This window comes from Takifugu rubripes, chromosome 2 (assembly GCF_901000725.2).
Source record: "Takifugu rubripes chromosome 2, fTakRub1.2, whole genome shotgun sequence".
Taxonomy (NCBI): Eukaryota; Metazoa; Chordata; class Actinopteri; order Tetraodontiformes; family Tetraodontidae; genus Takifugu; species Takifugu rubripes.
Genome location: NC_042286.1, coordinates 6,958,080 through 6,978,492, shown reverse-complemented (window position 1 = coordinate 6,978,492; position 20,413 = coordinate 6,958,080). Strand labels below are relative to the sequence as shown.

Genomic DNA, 20,413 nt, shown 5'->3' with positions numbered 1-20,413 from the left:
AGGATGATCATATAGGGAGAATAGATTCTAACACTTGATAGTATCACATAAAACCAAAAATCTTGTTTTGTTTGCCGCTAGTTCAACAATCAAGAATCAACAAAAAAATGATGTTTTAATGGTTAATTAAACATAAAGAAATGAAAAATGTACATACCCACTGTAGTGAGTTAGCACCCCGAGTTTGATTGAGGTGACTGTTGCAAACGGTTGCATCTACACTGATTGCTAATGTTGGTAATTGTGCAGCCACCAGACTTGGATAACTAATACGCACCAAGCACTCTTTTATGCGCGCACAGCTCCAGATCCATCAGACAGAGGATCGGTTGCACCCTCAGCTCATCTTTATACTCCTGCAGCAGACCCCTGTTCAGACGGAAATACTTAATGATGCTCAATTTCAGGGAGTCCAAGGATTTCGCAGTCAATAAGCCGGTCGGAGTCTGGCTCCAGCTTTGAATCACTCCAATTTAGGCATGCGACGTTGTTGATTTTCCAATCTTTTACCCCCTCTCTTTTTTCTTGAGTGAACTGGTGTAACTGTTATTAATCCTCACTGCAGAGGCAATTTCTCTAAAAGCCCCCATTTGTTTTTTATGGCTCCTTTGAGAGAGGCAGGTATCGCAGCCTTGCAGGGAGACTGTAAACAACGTATATGTAGGGAAGTTATGTCCCTGTCAGCATCCAATGCTGCTCCCTCCCTCTCTCTGCTTCCTCTGAGAGGATTTTAAAAAAGGAAAGGGGTGTTTGCACGGAGCTGACTGAACAAACTGGAGTGTCAGCAGGAATTCCACGATTGTTCAAACGGCCCTGCGCTATCTGTGACGGCGCAGTGTGGAAGGATGGAGGCCCGTCCTTGTGATTCGTGGAAGCTAAAATTGCCAAGCTAACGTGGGGAACATGAAATAAATCTTTCAAGCCCTGCTGTTCTGCTGACTCCTCCGTGATTATACTATGGGTGTGAATATCTGGGTCCATCAGGCTGCCTTCAAGGACACGTGTGCAAATTAATTTGCAGAGTGAAGATTAATTAGCATTTTCTGACACCAATGATAAACTGTCGATGAGCAACCGGTTTGGTCCAAAAGGGACAAAAAAACATGGAGTGGGTAAAATAAACAGCTTCAAAATGGCAACATAGTAATACAAGAGGCCCTCATGGATTTCTGTCCCATTTTTTCACCTCTGAATTGTGTCTTCTTCGGGTTAGTGTCACTCTTTCATGAGCAGCTCATTTGTTGGGCCACCTTCGGGGTTGTGTGACCTCTGTCTACACTGAGGGAAAATAACAATTACCATTAGAGCACAAACTGGGAGCTAAGACCCAGAGGGGACCGGCAGAAGAACAACAGCAGAGGGAAAAGACGGCAGCTACCTTTCTGGACACTATCCCCAATTATTATGAAACCAGAGAAATGGCCATTAGATGGGAAGGAGAGCTGTCAGTGGGTTGGTGGGTTTTGCCGGGTTGTGAACGTGGCAACGCTGTAGGGTACAAAATCCATGGCAACCCATGTAGATTGCAATCAAGGTGGCTACACAGGCAGCCTATAGGAAAGGCATTAATAGATAAAAAATAACTCCATCTTGGCCCTGTTATAACTTCCATTCATTGTTTTATGCTAATGCTACGTAAATTCTCTTTTGTAGAGCGATTTGAGAAAACATGTGGGAACACCATCTGGTGCTCCTCAGATGAGATCATAACACGGCAGGTACTGGAGGATAATCCGAGGAAACGTCCCCAGATGCCATGTGTAAGTGTTGTTCGGTTAGCCAAATTTGAAATCCATCGGCGGAGACGTTCAGTCACTGAAGGATCAGAAATTTACTCCGACAAGCGTCAATATTTGTGCACATCTTGCTGTGCTAAAGGTGGATGGATAAAATGTTCCCTCCAACAGAAGCACTCAGGAAACCAGGAGACTTTCAGTTTTCAAACTGCACCCCTGTGGAAATCAGTGAATCTCGGAGCATTTTACAATGACAGTCGATAAAATGCACGGCTGTTTTGCATTCCAGTGTATTGTAACCATTGTTGCTGAGCTCACACATGTAAATTAGCCCTGTTGTGATTTCCTAATACAAACAAAAGAACAAGGAGGGCCCTACAGATGCTTCAGAAATCTGATGTGTCATTACATACATTGTAATCATGCTATAATTATGGGTGTAACTGCCCTGGAGGAATTTCACCGTCAGTTACCGTGGTTAGCCACTTGTAATTATTAATAATAGTAACACAAGAATTTCAGAGCAGAACTGAATCACAAACTACACAAGAAAATGTTGTTAGTGACCTGAAACAGGAGCAAGAAAACTGGGACTTGCAATTAAAATCGCTGTATTAACACTCTTACTTTATGAATATGTGTTTCTGTAATTATGGAGTTACTATGAAGACTTTGCTTTTACGTGCATGAACGAGCTCGTGTAAAAATTGGCCTCTGTGTGCCTGTATGCACCCCCCACTCCTGAACGTGCTCCTGAGGCCCCCTACAGGGTCTTCCCCCCTGGTCCTGCGATGCTGTTTGCTTCACGAGTGGCGCCAACTCTGGAGACGTGTTATCCCAAGGAGAAGTAGATGATTTGCTGGATGCTCTGATAGATCTGACGACTCAGATCTCTTCAAATGGCAGACTGGTCAGCAGCAATACCTGATATGGTCCCAGAGCGGCGAGACCTCGCACGGAAAAGCCACAGCGTATCGATCTTCATGCATTATAGAAGCAGCGCTGATATTGGGAGGCACGACTTGCTCTTTGTGTGTCCATGCGCACCAACATGCCCACTGGACCGAAGCAGAGACAATCAGACGCGGGTCCAGATGATAAATGTACAGATGATATATCTTATCATGGCTTGATTGTTTACACGATTGTATTTGTTATTGCCCCTTTATGTGTAGCGTGTGCGTCTCGCTTAATCATTCAGGGTAAATAGTACCCCGTGAATGCAGAGTGCCTCCAACCATGAAGGCCCCCCGCCCCCCCCCACAGCAGCTCTGGAAACACCTAACTCTCCAAAGAATCGAGCTTCCCCTTCACCCGTCGGTCAATGTTACACGACCCTGAATGTGCCAACAGTGACACCAGTGATCCCATCCGGGACACAGCCGGCCTCCTTTGTGCACAATCCTCCTGTGGTCATGGTGTCAGGGCTGGCGAGGAAGCGGAGAGGGTGAGGGGGGTAATGGCGCTTTCGGATTCACGGCGTTTGTTATGAGAGCTCTGCCGAGAGCCCGTCAGCGATCAAAAGAGCAACTTGGTGTGACGAGGAGGCAGGCTGGGACCAGCCGCAAGGACGAGGACGACAGTAAGGACGTCAGGCTGACGTGGAAACACTCACAAATTCTTGAAAAAGAATGGAAAAATGTCATAAAGCCATAATTCACACACTATGTGGACAAGAATCACAATTTAGTGGTGATAAAATACAGTCCAACATCGCAAAACAAAACGCATCGAAGCTGATTTCCACATTACTGTGTATTACTGCATGATTCAAGCATAACAGGAAAAATGTCAAGCAGCTTTTCTGATGTTAATTTGCCCTTTTATTTATGCCTTTTGGACATTCAATTAAAAGACGGAGGAAAGCAGCTCAACCCTGTCAGAGATACCAATCTAAAAACACTCCTGTGTGCTAAAATAACACTTTCCACACATAAATTACATTTTGAACATCGGTTCTAGTCGTCTGTAATTCCAGTGTCTGAATTCCCCTCTTCCTCGCAGAATCAAAGACAAATGCAAACAACATCCCCGCAGCTACAAACTGTTTATGGCAGGGAAAATGCAATTTGCTTTCATTCCACTGGAAAAAAAATAAAAAAAGGGGGGGGGGCGCTCGTTCACCTGACTGATTCTCCTCTGCTCTGCGCATAAAACATTCAAATCAAGAGAGACAGGCATTTATAAAGCCAATACAACAGAGTGGGTTCCCCTGGTACCAGGGGTGCTGTCAGGTACAGGCAGAGTGAGGGAGGGAGAGAAAGGACAAGAGGGCTGTTTAGGAGTTTTCTTTTAACCCTAAGAGCAGAGAAGTCATCTCAGCTCACATTCCAGCTGCCTCCTTTCACCTGCAGTGTGCAGCTAGCCTCCGGGGTCTTCAGGAGCCCCCGGGGTCTTCAGGAGCCTCCGGGGTCTTCAGGAGCCTCCGGAGTCTTCAGGAGCCCCCGGAGTCTTCAGGAGCCCCCGGAGTCTTTGGGGGGCTTCAGAGTCTTCAGGGGCCTTCGGAGTCTTTGGGGGCCTTTGGAGTCTTCAGGAGCCTTCAGGAGTCTTTGGGAGCCTTCGGAGTCTTCGGGAGAATTCGGAGTCTTCAGGAGCCTCCGGAGTCTTCGGGGGCCTTCGGAGTCTTCAGGAGCCTCCGGAGTCTTCGGGGGCCTTCGGAGTCTTCGGGAGCCTTCAGAGTCTTCGGGGGTCTCTAGAGTCTTCGGGGGCCTTCGGAGTCTTCAGGAGCCTTCAGAGTCTTCAGGAGTCTTCAGGAGCCTTCAGAGTCTTCGGGGGCCTTCGGAGTCTTCGGGGGCCTTCGGAGTCTTCAGGAGTCTTCAGGAGCCTTCGGAGTCTTCAGGAGCCTTCGGAGTCTTCGGGAGCCTTCAGAGTCTTCAGAGTCTTCGGGGGCCTTCGGAGTCTTCGGGGGCCTTCGCAGTCTTCGGGAGCCTTCGGAGTCTTCGGGGGCCTTCGGAGTCTTCAGGAGCCTTCGGAGTCTTCGGGAGCCTCCGGAGTCTTCGGGGGCCTTCGGAGTCTTCAGGAGCCTTCGGAGTCTTCGGGGGCCTTCGGAGTCTTCAGGAGCCTTCGGAGTCTTCGGGAGCCTCCGGAGTCTTCGGGGGCCTTCGGAGTCTTCGGGAGCCTCCGGAGTCTTCGGGGGCCTTCGGAGTCTTCGGGAGCCTCCGGAGTCTTCGGGGGCCTTCGGAGTCTTCGGGAGCCTTCGGAGTCTTTGGGGGCCTTCGGAGTCTTCGGGAGCCTTCGGAGTCTTCGGGGGCCTTCGGAGTCTTCGGGAGCCTTCGGAGTCTTCGGGGGCCTTCGGAGTCTTCAGGAGCCTTCGGAGTCTTCGGGGGCCTTCGGAGTCTTCCTCCTCCTGACATCTTGGCTGCAATAGTTGCAGCATTTGCCGGCTGTATTTTTATTCACGTCAGCCCCCATGAACAGATGGCGTTTACGTTTGTAATATTATTAACACTTCTAAGATCCTGGATGGGTAGGTGGGTGAAGGGGGGGGGGGGGGGGGGGGTTACAGGGATGAGCAGACGCGCAGGTGAAACACACACGGTTCCCCTAATTGTGCTAAAGGCAGCGATGCTAATTAGGTGTTTGTATGTAAATTATGTAAGAATATTTGCTCCAGAATGGGCTTTCCTGTGGTGCAAGTTGTTTTTTTCTCCAAAGTGTCAGTGATTTTACCTGCTTATCGGGTGCATCCACATGTCAGAAACACATCACACATAATTCATTCTAGTAAATTGGATTTAATAATTCCATTTTCATGCATGCATGATGGAGTAATTACACTTGATTTTGTGCTTTTTGAAATATCATAAGCAATAAAAAAAAACTAGGAAAATGCAAAGCAAATGGCTTATTGACAGACTTTGGGGGTAATTACAGAAACAAATGGAAATAAAATGACCCTAAGTGCATGTTATTAAACACAAATCCAACTGAAGAGTCAAAACCTGCTTCTGAAGAGAAGTTTTTTCCCATCTGCAAATGTGAATTCACTCTCCCTGAAAGAGTGTTTGAAATATATATATGACAGGATATCTGACTGGTGCTGCAAATGCACTCTCCTGTTAGATGGTGGGAGAGGTGTTGGAGAGGTGGAATGACGTGAAATGACTGGAAAGCACCAGGAAGGAGAGGTGGCGTGAGCTGAAAGAGAAGGAGAAAACTGAGAGCAGGGGAGCAGGAGCAGGCTGTTACGTTCCCCCGGTGTTGGAACAGGAACCTACCTTTTATAGCCTCGGGGGCAGAAGTGCATATTTGTGTTTCTGACTTCTTTAATGTCTAAGAAAACTAAAGGGATTTGTGTGTGTGCATGTGTATTTGTTACATACTGAGTACCAATATACTCATCCGAGTGACGGCATTTTTGCAAAGTCGGTCCATTTTAGCACAACTTCAAAGTATTGTTTGAGGGCTAAGACATGGCTTCAAGGATGATGTTAGCATTGGGCTAAGGTTATGGTTGCGGTTAGGGCTTTAGTTGGGATGGTTAGGGTTAGGGTAGGGAGCTGGGCCATTTATGATGTGCCTATATGTCCCCACAAAGATAGAAATATCTGTGCGTGCATATGCGTGCATGTGTGTGTGTGTGTGTCTGTGTGTGTCTGTGTCTGTGTGTCTGTGTCTGTGTGTCTGTGTGTGTGTTTCCTGTGAAAGAAGATGGGGGGTAAAGCAGACAATGTTCTCAGGCATACTTCGACATGTCACTCTGTATTTGTCAGAACGGGGGGGAAGCACACCCCCGGTCTCTGGCGTCCTGACCCTGCAGCTGGGTAGTGCCATCTTTGTGTACTGCCACATCTCTGGGATTATGGGGCCGTGGATTACTGACCCTCAGCAACCCCACTGGTGACTACTAGAGCGCCCAGCCACTACCTCCTGCTCATCGCGAACAGACTGAACTTTTGCCCGTACCATGGGGAGGCCTGATAGTGCATGTGCACATCTGCACGTAAGGACATATTGCAAGATAAGATTACAAGGTACCCCTCCATTCAACAGCAGGATGAAATCTGAGTGCACGGCTGCGCAAACGCACTGAGGATCTCTGCAAAACAGCTTCCAAGCAATCCTCCAGAACCAGAAAAGGTCATTAGTCTCTGAAAGGAGCTGATTGTAGGCTGGATTCAAGCGAATCTTTTTTTGTCTCTATTCAGTCCCTAACATGTGCAGGAGGTTTTCTCCGGTTGCCGTGGAGACAGTGAAACGGGTGTCTGCTCCTGGATCAGTTTAAGAAAAAGGATACATTGTAAAAAAAGAAAACAGCATTTATGGACACGCTGGGGTTTCTTCTCCTTTTGTACATTAATCATAGTTGGCTTTACTGTCAGACTTGGCTTTCACGGCTTCTTTCATGTGCTGCATTTTTAAAAAGCATAATGTACAACCTGGTATTTTTTTTTTTTAAAAGCACTATATTTCATTCATAAAAAGCCGTAAATTCCTCCCCTGTATTGTCCAACTTCACTGTCTTTAAACACATCATATGTCCACTGCACCATGTCTTTATAAGCAGCATAATAGCAACATTTTGCTATAAAATAGTAATAATTATACTACTACTCCTACTACTACTTCTACTACTACTACTACTACTAATAATAATAATAATAATAATAATAATAACAATAATAATAATCAAGTTTTACAGAAAATCTCAACTTGCCACCCAGTTTGTGAGCTATTTTCCTTGTTACGATTTAATCTAACATTACTGTTGTTGTTCCAGGAGGAGAGAGAATAATACAACGAAACCAAAGGGCAAGAAAGAAAAACTACAACCCTAAATAAATGCTACATGACAAAATAAAGTGCAGTTTTGTGGCCTCTGCTGTGAGTTGTGGCAGCTGGATCGACTGGTGTTTTCCTGGGCTCACCTCTGGGCACTGCCCAGCCAAAGCAATTAAAAACAAACCTCTGCAGTTCCCGCCTGTGTGACACGAGCAGAAGTTGACCGATTCTTTCTCAGTTTTAACAAGAGAAAAACGTCTTTCTTTGGACCAGAACCTCGAAAGAGCACCGCAGCGTTGCAGGTGAGCTTTGCTGTTAATTCCAGCTGTTGCTTTGTGATTTGTTAAAACATCTCATGACTTATTACGAATGATTTGCTCTCTTTATAAAATAAATGGGCTTGCCAATCCCACGGCCGCCTCTAAATGCTTTTATACACCTAAACGTGGTCGAGACGACCTGCTGAAGTTCAAACCAGCAACAGGATGGGAAGAAAGAGGATTTTAAAGGGGTTTAAGGGACTTTGGCCTGTTGTTGCTGCCAGACGGGCTTGTCTGAGTAGTTTAGAAACTGCTGATCTGCTGGGATCTTCATGCACAACCATCTCTAGCTCAACTGTAGCTCAAACAACCACTCGGTACAACCCAGGAATGAAGAATAGCATCTCTGAACACTCAGAAGACCACAGCGGTGCCACTCCTGGCAGCTAAAAACAGGAAGGTGAGGCTACAGGTCACACAGGCTCACTACAACTGGACATCAGGGTCTAGGGTCGAGGGTCTAGGGTCTAGGGTCTAGGGTCGAGGGTTTAGGGTCTAGGGTCTAGGGTCTAGGGTTTAGGGCAGAGGTGTCAAACTCAAATACCCAGTGGGCCAAAATTCAAAACTGGGACAAAGTCACGGGCCAACATTGATATTTATTGAAAAAAATCTTCTTCCAGGTATAAAAGGGAACCTTTTGATATGGACCCAAACTAGTTTTGCTCAACAACTGAACATGGAACAAGCAAAGCTTAACACAATACAATATATAATTTATTATTGCACACATGCAAAATCAAAATTCAAATAAAAAAACACATCACTGGCATTCATTGTTTCTCTTTTAAATTTCAACAGCAATCTTTTGCTATTTTAAGTTAATGTAATGTAAATGTAATGTCTTTTATAGTGTCATCTGTTGTTGTTCTCCTTGTAATGCACATTGGCTCCACATACAAGACAGACAGGTCCGTCTTTTACATATCTAAACAGATATTCTGCCTCCTACCTGTTCAGAAAGGTCCTATTTTCTGCCTTTCCTTTAATCATTTTTCAGAGGGGTACTGCCAGAATTAGCATTAGCATATAAGGTCCCTATGAATATTTCCTCTCTCTTGGTGGTTGGCAAGCCACAAATTGGTGCATTACCACCACCAGCTGATGTAGAGTGTGGATTTTCACACCAAAACACCAGCAGAACATTCTGGTATTTATAGTATTAGCACATGCGCTTTAAGCTATAATACCGGCGGGCCAGCTCTAATAGTCAATTGGTATGGCTTCGCCGTCCAAATATAATTACATTACAGGCCAAATTTGGCCCACGGGCCAGAGTTTGACACCTATGGTTTAGGGTGTAGGATCTAGGGTCTAGGGTGTAGGGTGTAGGGTGTAGGGTCCAGGATTTAGGGTTTAGGGTCTAGAGTTTAGGGTTTAGGGTCTAGGGTTTAGGGTGTAGGGTTTAGGGTGTAGAGTGTCGGGCTTAGGGTGTAGGGTTTAGGGTGTAGGGTCTAGGGTTTAGGGTGTAGGATCTAGGGTTTAAGGTGTACGGTTTAGGGTCTAGGATCTAGGGTTTAGAGTCTAGGGTGTAGGATCTAGGGTTTAGAGTCTAGGGTGTAGGGTTTAGGGTCTAGGATCTAGGGTTTAGAGTCTAGGGTGTAGGGTTTAAGGTTTAGGGTTTAGAGTCTAGGGTGTAGGGTTTAAGGTTTAGGGTCTAGGGTTTAGGGTCGCATCATAGACGTGCAGCAGCTGCCTGAAGCCATGTCAATATGGACCAAAACCTCTGAGGAATGTTTCCAACACCTTGTTGAACATTTGACATGAAGAATTCTGAGGAAAAAGACAAAGGCAAAAGGGGGGCCAACCTTAATGAAGTTGCAGGGGAGGGTGACTGTGGTAGGGGAGAGTTTGTACAGAATATAACAAATTGAATCTTTATTTTCAAATAAAGATTTTGCAAGACTCGGTATGCAAATCAAATCAAAGAAACAGGCAGGTTGGACTCCCAGGACTCCAAACTGCTCTCTAAAATGGTGCATGTGTTTCTCAGAACATGCACCCACTCCTCTCCTCCAGGTCGGTGATTTGCCTTCTTGTGTGTCACTCTCTGGTTTTGAGACTCACTCTTCCTCCTCTCCCGCTCCTCCGGGCATTCATCTTCCTGTCAGCCTGTCCTGTCCCACCGTGTTTTCTCCATAGCCGGCAGAACTACAAATGCTGTTTTGAGGCCCTGGGGCCGGGGGGAGACACCTCCATCACTATCATCCACATCCTCCTACTGACAGACTCGACAGTCTTCCCTTCTCCTTTACAATTTTAGGATCAGATCCTCGGAATTGTGCAGAGATAAGCCTGCGCATGAAGGCAGTTTTGAGTATCTGTCATTTGTCCCGTCAATAATTCTTCCAGCGAGCCACAATCCAAATTCCCCCAAGGATGATTGAATTGTAATCGTAGCCGTGACTCTTAATGTGTCCCTCTGTTTAGCACCTGGCTGAATAATTGATGGGTAAAACGATCACTTCTGAAGCTTTTAGAATCACGGGTTATTTCCATTTCTGCAGCATCCACCTTCAAAGGTCGCGACTTCTGCCTCGTTTCAGTGGTAGAGAGAGAAACATCACACGTCAGGAAGAGCATGTAAAGAGGAAGAGCAGCGAAAAACGATGCTTTTTGTGCTGAATCGGTGGCTGGTCTCCGTTACCCCGATCAGCGGGTATTAGGGGGGGATTAGAGGACCGCTTCCTGTTTCAGATTAAACAAGCAGTGTTCCTGAGGGATAACCAGACCCAGCGGGATGGAGTGAGTGATAAAAAGTGGCTGGAGGGGAGGACGGTGCTAAAATTTTCTGCTAAAAATTTTGCTAAAATAAAAAACTGCTAAAATTTTCATGCAAATCCAACTTTTTCACTTAATCTGGCATGCATGTGAATATGTCAACATGTGGGCAGGTCCTCAGTTATTTAAAACACTAGCAGTACAACAGAAAGCCATTTTCTGTACCTAATCACCACCACCACTCGTTCCCTTAGCCTTTGCAGGCCTCCAAAAGAAGCCTGTCAGCGGTGATTGCCGACATTTCCATTACTTCATTTAGTTTTGTCAGCACGTTACGAACAGGAGAGAACTGTGCCCTCAATCACTGCAAAAAAATTACAGGCAAGCCGGCGCAGAGAAATAAATAGGCATGTTAGCATGCAGAATGCGTGACTGCACATTCTCTGCAGTGACATGGAGGATCGCTATTGGCCATATTAACAGCATAAACGTCTCATTTGTTTATCCAGTGACTTCACCTCGGAAGGAGGGAGATTTAATGGTTTGCTCACAATCCAGGTCAGGTGTTGGAAATAGAATGATGATTCTGATCAATAACGCCATCCAATCTCCCTGAAAACACGGAGCTGTCATTATTGTAAAACACATATACAGTAAAAATCCTTACGGTGTAGTCAATAGTGTTAATGGGGGAAATTGATCGAAAGGGAATGTGTGTTTGCCTCAAGAGCAGGTGGGGGGGGGTTGTAGATCATGTCATTTATATTCTTAAAACACTGACGTCCACACAGAACGCAGTTTCCAAACCCTCCGATTGATGCAGTACTTTTGATAGGTGTCTCTCAATAATGCCTGCTAAAAATGCCAATTGACAATTAGCCAAGAAACCACTATCCACATGCCATGTGACTCAGAGCCTGTTCTCACACAGTTTGCCTCTCTGAGTCTCTTAAGATGATGCGAGACAACAACCTGATGACTGCAAGAACTGAGATTCTAGAAAAAAAACTCTGTCTCCTGAAGTGGAAATGAACCCAAATGCTGTGGAAGGTAACCTCCATGGATCATTTGTATGTGGTTCCACCATCAGCTCACCTTTTTCTGATTATTTGCCTCCTTCAGGTGACACACAAAGGAATAACAACAAGAAAGACCTAAATAGCTTAGCTACACTGGTAATGAACAGGCACTGCTGCTCGCTATATATAGTTCAACACACTTAGTTTAGCAAGTAGTACATTACAAACCCATATAGGAAAAATAAGGTTGTCTTTTCAGTCTCCCACCAAGCTGAATCATTTGAAGTGTTAGTTGCAAATTTAGAAATTTCCATCCTAGAATCTGGGACAGACTTCAAGAGACAGAAAAATGAGACACCAACTAGCAGGTCCCTATGTGAATGTCTTAATTGTTAAAGGTGAGGGTCCTGTTCTCATCTGTGTCTACGATCCTTCCTTTCCTGCGTGGCACATTTATCTGACTTTGTCAGGAAAGTGCACAGTTCTAAAAACCTGCAGGGCCAATTTACTAAGAGACCTGTGCTAAAACTCTACCTTCAGCACCCGCGACATCAAACGGCGGGCGTCGACTCGTCTCTCCTCATTTGTGTTTGTCTAGAAGTGCTGGCAGCCTGGCATAACAAGGAGAATCTGATCCTATGAGGTGATTGTGCTCTTCCGTCAGCACACAACCACGTTTTATTGTGCTTGAGACTGAGTGCTAAGAACCGGCTTCAAAAGAGCTCTTTCATTTTGCCACATCTGTAAATGATGGCATCTCTCACCAGCCTTCCGGTAACTTTTAAACACCTCCGCACATTTTTTTTCCCTTCATTCAGAATGAACTGACTCAGAATAGATGGTGTTCATTTTTTTTGGCAGGGTGGGGAGTGGGGGAATGAGGACGGCGGTAGCTATTACTCAAAATCGCTTCCATCAGTCGGGTGAGCTCTCTGGCTCCTCGCCGTGACAGCTGGATGTGTGTGGGCGACAGTACAAACAAAGGTGAATCGATGCGTTTCCCCGAGGAAAAGACAAAAGGAGAGGTTGGGAGGGAGACGGGGGGGCGAGAGAGAAGGAAAGACTGAGAGATGAAGGTGGCGACGCGGCAGGGAGTGTGACGGTGTCATGCTAGCTGGTTTTGCCCCCCCCACCCCCCCACCCCGTGCCCTAGGGAGATCATTAGCTCACAATATGGAGTCTATCAATCCTCACAGAATACCCCTCTCTGCTCTGGATATACACCCTGTCTGTCTGTCTGTCTGTCTGTCTGTCTGTCTGTCTGTCTGTCTGTCTGTCTGTCTGTCTGTCTGTCGGTCGGTCGGTCTGGCTGGCTGTCGGTCGGTCTGTCGGTCTGTCTGTCTGTCTGTCTGTCGGTCGGTCTGTCTGTCTGTCGGTCGGTCGGTCGGTCGGTCGGTCTGTCAGTCTGTCTGTCGGTCGGTCGGTCGGTCGGTCGTCTGGCTGTATGTATGTCTGTCTGTCTGTCTGTCTGTCTGTCTGTCTGTCTGTCTGTCTGTCTGTCGGTCGGTCGGTCGGTCGGTCGTCTGGCTGTCTGTCTGTCTGGCTGTCTGTCTGTCGGTCGGTCTGTCGGTTGGTCAGATTATATGAAATGATTGATGTCAATTAAAACCCTAGCAGCAGAGAGTGCGACGCATGTTCAGCCCTCAGGGGTCTTTGATGGGGGGGGGGGGGTCACACAAACAATAAAAAGGTAGCAAACAGATCATCCATTGTGGGAATGTTTAGCATCAGAAACCTGAGGCTGTGCAGTGCAACAGACAACCTGGCACACGAGTGGGTTTGTGCGGTGGCGTGCGGCTAAAGTCCTCCTCTGAGCAACTGCGGCACATGCAAATAACATTAGAGATGCTTTATTGGCCGTATTAATGCGTAATTGTACCTCTCTGTGGGCTTCGTCTGTGCATCTGAGAACCTGTAATCTGCAGGCAAACTCGTAGATTTGGCGACCGCAACATCCCGAAGTCTCTGGCTCGTCAAATAGCAGAGATCAGGCTTCAAGCGGTGACACAATGGTTCCCGCTGGCGCATCACTGAGCAGCTGTTTGTTCCTGAAACGCTCATCACGTAAAGCGCGTGGGCTAGTGAGGTAGAGTTTAGGCTGTTAATTACTCCAAAAGAAGAAGACTCCACTAATGTTTTCTCAAGGTGGCGAGAAAATAAGCTTTGTTGAGACTGGGAGACTTCATACGGCAGAAGGCCAGAACTCCTGGGAAGCTCTCCTAAGGCCCTCCAAGGGACCTCCTAAGGCTTTCCAAAGGCCCTCCAAGGGCCCTCCAGGGCCCTCCAAGGGCCCTCCTAAGGCCCTCCTAAAGCGCTCCAAGGGCCCTCCTAAGGCCCTCCAGGGCCCTCCAAGGGCCCTCCTAAGGCCCTCCTAAAGCGCTCCAAGGGCCCTCCTAAGGCCCTCCAGGGCCCTCCAAGGGCCCTCCTAAGGCCCTCCTAAAGCGCTCCAAGGGCCCTCCTAAGGCCCTCCAGGGCCCTCCAAGGGCCCTCCTAAGGCCCTCCAGGGCCCTCCAAGGGCCCTCCTAAGGCCCTCCTAAAGCGCTCCAAGGGCCCTCCTAAGGCCCTCCAAGGGCCCTCCTAAGGCCCTCCAGGGCCCTCCTAAGGCCCTCCAAGGGCATCGTTCTACAGCTGTTTGGTCTTTGCAAATCTTCTCTGATCTTCTGTCCAATGTTTAGCCTACCATTTTGCCTCCAGTTGTCATCCATGTGCACGTCTTTATACTTCCTCTCCACCTCGACCAGCTGTTCCTTCAACTTTTGCGGGGTGGAATTTAGATGGCGGCGAGAAGAGAGTGCTCAGTTTTCCCTGTGCAGCATCACCATTTTATGGTGCTTTTTGTCTTATTTACCCTCACCCCGACCTCACTAAAGACCCATGTTTAAAGCCTGAGGTTTAGAGGAGGATGGCACCCATGACCCTATTGGTAAAAAGGGGGATGAAGCCCAATAACAAAAGGAGGGAGGGAAAGACAGCGAGGGAGGGAGACACACACCCTGTGGGAGGTAATCGCTCTTCCTGTTCTGGCTATGCCTGGCCAGCCAAGCGGAGCTGCCACCTCATTGTGTCCTTCTGTACCGAGGCTCTCTCTGGTCCTACGAGGAGGGAGGAAGAGGAGGGACAGGGAGGGCGAGGAAGAGCGGGGTAAAGATCCACCATGACGCCAACACATGGATCCTCCATGAGGATTAATCCAACACAGTACAAAGATCTGGGTCTGAAGCTGATTGGCTGCATTGGAGGTGTGTGTGTGTGTGTGTGTGTGTGTGTGTGTGTGTGTTTGCTACACCTGGAACAAACTACTCTTAACAGAGGACAACAGAGACAAGAGGAAGTGGACTGGACTGAAGGGGATGATGGGAAAATTAGATTAAAAATCAAAGCGAGCGATTTATGGGATAATCCGTATTCTTCTGGCGAGGAAAAATAGAAAAGAGACAATGAATCTGAGGTAGAGGTTTGATTAATTCTGTTATCCTGAACCCAATCAGCAATGTCCAACATCCCCGTGGTCCCTGACCCAACCTGTCCTGTCTACGTGTGTCCTAGAAACAGGGTCGACAGCCAACACGGGTGGTATTTAACACGTTACTATGTAAACCGGATGGTTTCCAAACCAACAACTTTCACTTTCTGATGGGATTTATGTGGCATGTTTTTAGACCAGGACCAGGCTACACGCTTGGGGCTGAGATTGGGGCTGGTTCCCCACCTCTGTGGACACCCCAAACCCTGTTTGATTTCTGTAAAACAGGGTTTGAAACTGACTAATCGTCCTGAGTAAATGAGCACAAATTAGCTTAATTTATTGTGAAAACATGTGACTTCCGAAAATGTCACGTTACAAAAAAACCCCGACAGAGGCGGGGGGGGGGAGACGAGGGGGGAAAATGCGTTTATTTCTCCTTCGGTTCCTCCGGCACCTGCAGGTCAGGACGGAGGAAATGAGGCAGGCAAATGGAACACAGACTCTGGATGCGTCCACAGAATATATTTAACACATCTCATCAAGCCCATAAATATAAATTATAACGATGCAGTGTATGGACAACAGTAAATATGATGTTTAATGGCTTTGACCTCCAGTAAACCCAGCCTGCCCCCACAAATACGCCTCGTTGATGAACACATCTGCCAAACTTTATAAACGTCGGCACCGTTTCACCTATAGGCGTCCGAAAACTCGTTAACGTTTTGAAAGAAACTCTTCTGGGAGCCTCGTATTGATTTCTTATTAATAGATTGTTTGTCGCAACAAATGATGTTTTTTTCTTTAGGCGCCGAATATGCAGAGCGGGGAGGAGAACGGCCCCGGGCGCTGCGTCTCGCACCGGGGGAATATCCGAATGTCTTTGTTTGATGCTAAATGACACCGGGGCCATCGTTAGCCGCTGCTCACAGCTCGTAAATGCATGGGGGGGGTGCCGGGGTTCGCTCCCCCGGTGCTTCCTTTCTGATCAATATGCGTAACTGTGTGTGTGCACACATGAATCATCTATAATAACACAACAACAAACACTTGACGGCCTCTATTATGATCACATTGAATTTTTTGTAGAAATGGCTGCTTAGTAACGACGTCAAATAGCAACACGTATTCCGTCTGCTGCACACTATTGATTATTGATATCGATGTTGACGATACATCTGTAGACCTTTTCATGCAATTATGAGAGACTTTGCTAACATGTACCTACACGGGCATGAAAATCGACCCTTTTCCTATCGGCTGGTTTCAAGGCATCGCGACAACCAGCAGCATTTTTTCTTTTTTTTTTGGTTTTCTGTCAAAATTTCATTTATATCACATTAATAACATCCACCGTGTGGCACCAACCACCACAACACCTGGACAAAGCAAACTTCATGAGTTAAATGTAAAGAACAAGTGGGCGTGGTTTGCTTTTGGACCATACAGGTAATTTTAATTCCATTTTATTTAAAAATTCCAGAGCAGGGAACAGCATGAGCTGGTCCAGGCTAAAGTGGGGGCCACCCCTGCTCGTGGCTGGCTGACGAAAGGACACAGCATACTGTACGTTCAAACGCATCAGTCATGGTTTGTTGTCCTGGAGACGAGTCAGTGAGGTCAGGGGTCAGCGTGCACCTATGGAGCAAACGGCTGCAGATCAATGCAGAGAGAGACGAACAGCGAGACACAAAGCTAAAGAAAAAGACTGGTAATAGCGCAATGAACATTAGCAGTAGCTATAGCGGTGATCAGTTTACGCACCAGAGCGTGTCCGGACTACAGAAATAACGGACTTTTAAATGTGCTGCGTGCGCAGCCAACCGATACTAAATGTCACTGCTACGCTGATACGTCCTCATTGTGAGTTAGCTTTTAGCATTTTATCCTCCTGCACGCATGTGCTGCATGCACATGTGTGAAGTCAGACATTATTGCTGTTTAAGTGGCTTCATGCTGCACGTCCGCGCTCCCCTTTTTATTCATGCTAGCTCGTCTTTCAGGCTCCTCATCCCTGTTTGTGCGTTATTGGGGCCGTCTCCCTGATTCACTCCCTTTATCGTCGTGTCCGGGCTTATTTACAGCAGCCTGTAACTCATCCCAGCAGCAGACAGACCGTTCCTCCGGCGTGTGTGTGTGTAAAACTTTTACAGGTCTCGCAGACTGCAGCCGTCGACCGGGAGGGGGGTAGAGACAGGGATTTGGGGGGGGGGGCATTTACAGCAGCTTGTAAGCGCCCTTTCACGCTTCTCAGCTCAGAATGGAACAATGTTTACTTTTGGGAACGTAACGCGTTAAAGAAAGGACTCTAAAGCTGCTGAAGACACGTCTGGAGAGTCACGGGAAGGACGCGTGAGAGGTAACGCAGATAAGGCGTGAATTTATTCAAAACTCACCTTTTATGCGGCAAAATCCTATTCAGGAGCTTCGCGCGTCGGCATCATTGGGGAACAGGAGTGTGCCGGCGGCCTGCTCGATTTGTTAGGCCAGTGAGTGATTATTGTTTATTGCCTCAATAAAAAGCATCCCGTCCTCCGCCTTCCTACCCCCATCTGGAGCAATGACAACTTAAATATTCAGCGCCGCGCAGCCGTGAAATAAAAACAAAACGAGCGGGAAAATAAAGCGTGTCGCCGGCGACCTCCCCTTCAGGAGACGCTTTTCTTTTTCTTTGGAGGAAAAACTGCCGCTTGTCTCTTAAACAATGATGCACGAGTGCTAACGTTGTTTTATTTACCTGCGCGCCGCGGCTCGCGCGCGCCCGCGCGCCGCTACGCACTGCAACGCGTGCCCAGAAGACACGACATAATGAGATAAACCGCCACAATTTCGCATGCACAACAGTTGCACCAAAGTGTCTTCTGAAAGCCGCACCAATTAAGCTAACACAATTAACTCCAGGCCCGCAAAGGCGCTGGGAGATTTTGCACATCTTATGAGGATTTGTAGCAGGTCCCAGTCCTCATTTCACATAATGCTTCCAACCATCGTGGAGCACCTGTGGAGTATTAGGAGGGCCATTGGCTCTGATTACATTCTCCGTCTCCGCTGGGCATCGGGGTTTGTTGTCTCTGCCAAACTGCTTTTGCTTTTGCGGGAGCACTTTCATCTCAGCCGTCTCTTTGCCAGATTCCTCTCTTTTCTACCCCCCCCCCCCCCACACACACACACACACACACACACACACACACACACACACACACCACCGTCTCCACCCCTCTCGGCTGTGACGAACGCCACTGTAGGCGATCGATACCTGACAATGTGGCGAAATCATATATTTTTTTCGCCCCCACACTTGCGCGGCGAATTCAATTTGGTCGTTAACATTCCAGTCGCTTTAATTAGATGCCCTCAGTAGCAAATTGCAATTTACATTTTTATAGTTTTTCGAGTTAATTAGTTTGCTCACTCAGCCAGACCCAACTTGTTTATGCCCCCCACCTCCATGTTGCCTCCTTTTCTGAGTCTTGCGTTGTGTTCTTAAGAAGAAAGGGACTTAATGTTACACCATTTCCTTTCTTTCTTTCAAGCTAATAAAGCGCTCTGCTAATTCAGCGTTCAGTTGATAGGTTCGTGCACTCCAAACAAGTTTCCTGCTCAAAAACACTTTTACCGATTTAAGTTATAAGAAGCTCAACCTGCAAAAAGGCCGTTATTTCAAAAAAACTCAAACGCCAACTTCGACTCTGCGCTCAAGAACGTGAAACAAAAATGGCGGTAAAATGTGAGCGCTGCATCTCTAAAGAAAAGCAGCGAGATGGTAGAGGTGAAGGATGGAACGGAGGGCTGGACAGAGAGAGGAAGAGCCTGTCGCTGCAACAATCAGCCAAGCAGACAGGCGAGTCACCTCTACTGTCACTCACCGCCCCCCCGTGACCACGGGACTAAATAAAACAAGGCCTTGGAGGTCCTCCGTGTTGTCTTCGGTTTTATCTCCTCCCACCATCACTCTTCATCTTCTGAACAGACAGCAGGCATTTACTCGCACGGACCGACGCCGCTGACAGCACAGACACTGTGTAAGCACTGACCTCCATTACGCCACAATTAGACGCCACGTGTCCCCCTTCAAGGTAGGACGCAACTCGTTGTCCACTGCTAAGGTCCCTAAGACTTAGTTTTATCAGTGAACATGTTGAAGCTATTCTCCGTTGTCCCTACACAGGCAAAGCTGTGCATGTTAGCTATGTTAGCATGTGCGCATGCTAGGCATTAACGATCAACTCTTTCCCACAATCCAAAGCATGGCGCCATCTGGGATTCAGACTCCTATGGAAGGTCTTCTGGGATGTCTCTCCCATCCACAGACTCCCTCATTATGGATGAATCTGGTGGGAAACATGTTTTGGGAGACCCGTCTGGCTCCCAGCAGTTTTCACACAGAATCCTTGAGAGCGAATTTCCCTCTTTCCGAGTTTCCGAAAGTGTTTTTTTTAAAGCCCCTTCTTCGCACAACATCTTCAGAATTCTCCTTTTGTCTAATTTTAGCATTTTCAGAAGCTTTGCTTTCTCTTCCAATTGTTCCAGCCTTCACATGGCCACGTAATTTCGCTAAAAGGTTTAACCGAGACACCGACGAGCAGCGGGATCTGTGCCTGGGAAGTGAGGAGGGTTAGAGGGGAGAGCGTGGAGTCACGGGGGCAGATGTGAGGAGAGGGCCTCCGACCTGATGTTCCAGCCTCTATCTGCTAATTAGCCCTCCTCGCTAACCAGATGTTCTTAATTAAATTTACATGCAGCGGTGAATAACTGCATAAAAAGAAGGGTTCCATCAGGAGGCCACGGAGGAGGCATTCGGCCGCCAAGGCGCAGCGCTTAAAGTACACAGGAACATAAAAAGCTCGTTAAGCCAGACAGTAAAGGGGAGAGACCCCCTGGAGCTCTTTAAACACCATCTTGAGCTGTGCCCTGCATGCCTGCACCCACCTCCATCTCTTTACCCTCCTCTGTCTCCCATCTCCTGTCTTTCCAGTGGCACTTTGGGATCCCAGGTGGAGACGCTTTGAGTTAGCTGCAGGTTAGCTCCCTCTGTCATACCCTGTAACTAATTACTTCCTGGCGCGGCTGAAAGACAGCTAATTACACATTACTTGGTGGACACCTCAGAAGGCTCTATGGTCATCAGCTGCTCGATAATTTGACAGGAGCCTGGCCAAAAGAGGATAAACCCGCTCGGAAAAGGGCATTAACGCTGTCCTGTCACTTTTAAAAAGGCAAACAACGGTTTAATTTCAAGCTAGAGCAGAGCGACTAGCGAGCTGTGAGCTAATCAAACAAAGTCCAGAGGGTAGATGATCAAAGTAAATATCAAAGGACTTGACAGCCAGAGGTCTGCCTGCTTTTATTTTCCATAATGTCTGACAGACCTCCGCCTCTGTTCTATAGATAACTAGAACAGAGACGAAAAGGCAGGCGGAGGTGGTGTAGCAA

The 20,413-nt window shown here is 47.3% G+C and overlaps 1 long non-coding RNA gene across 2 annotated transcripts; it reads right to left on the bottom strand.

Annotated features, from left to right (window-relative positions):
- Window positions 1-16,424: 16,424 nt before the first annotated feature.
- Window positions 16,425-20,156, bottom strand: LOC115247864 (uncharacterized). Of its 2 annotated transcripts, none has more exons than XR_003886925.1 (3): window positions 20,085-20,156; window positions 17,377-17,532; window positions 16,425-16,618 (listed from the first exon to the last, which is right to left on the bottom strand). It is a non-coding gene; the product is annotated as an uncharacterized lncRNA (long non-coding RNA). The 2 variants fall into 2 exon arrangements; XR_003886927.1 differs by lacking the exon at window positions 20,085-20,156 and adding an exon at window positions 19,910-20,041.
- Between the last annotated feature and the right edge of the window lie 257 nt (window positions 20,157-20,413).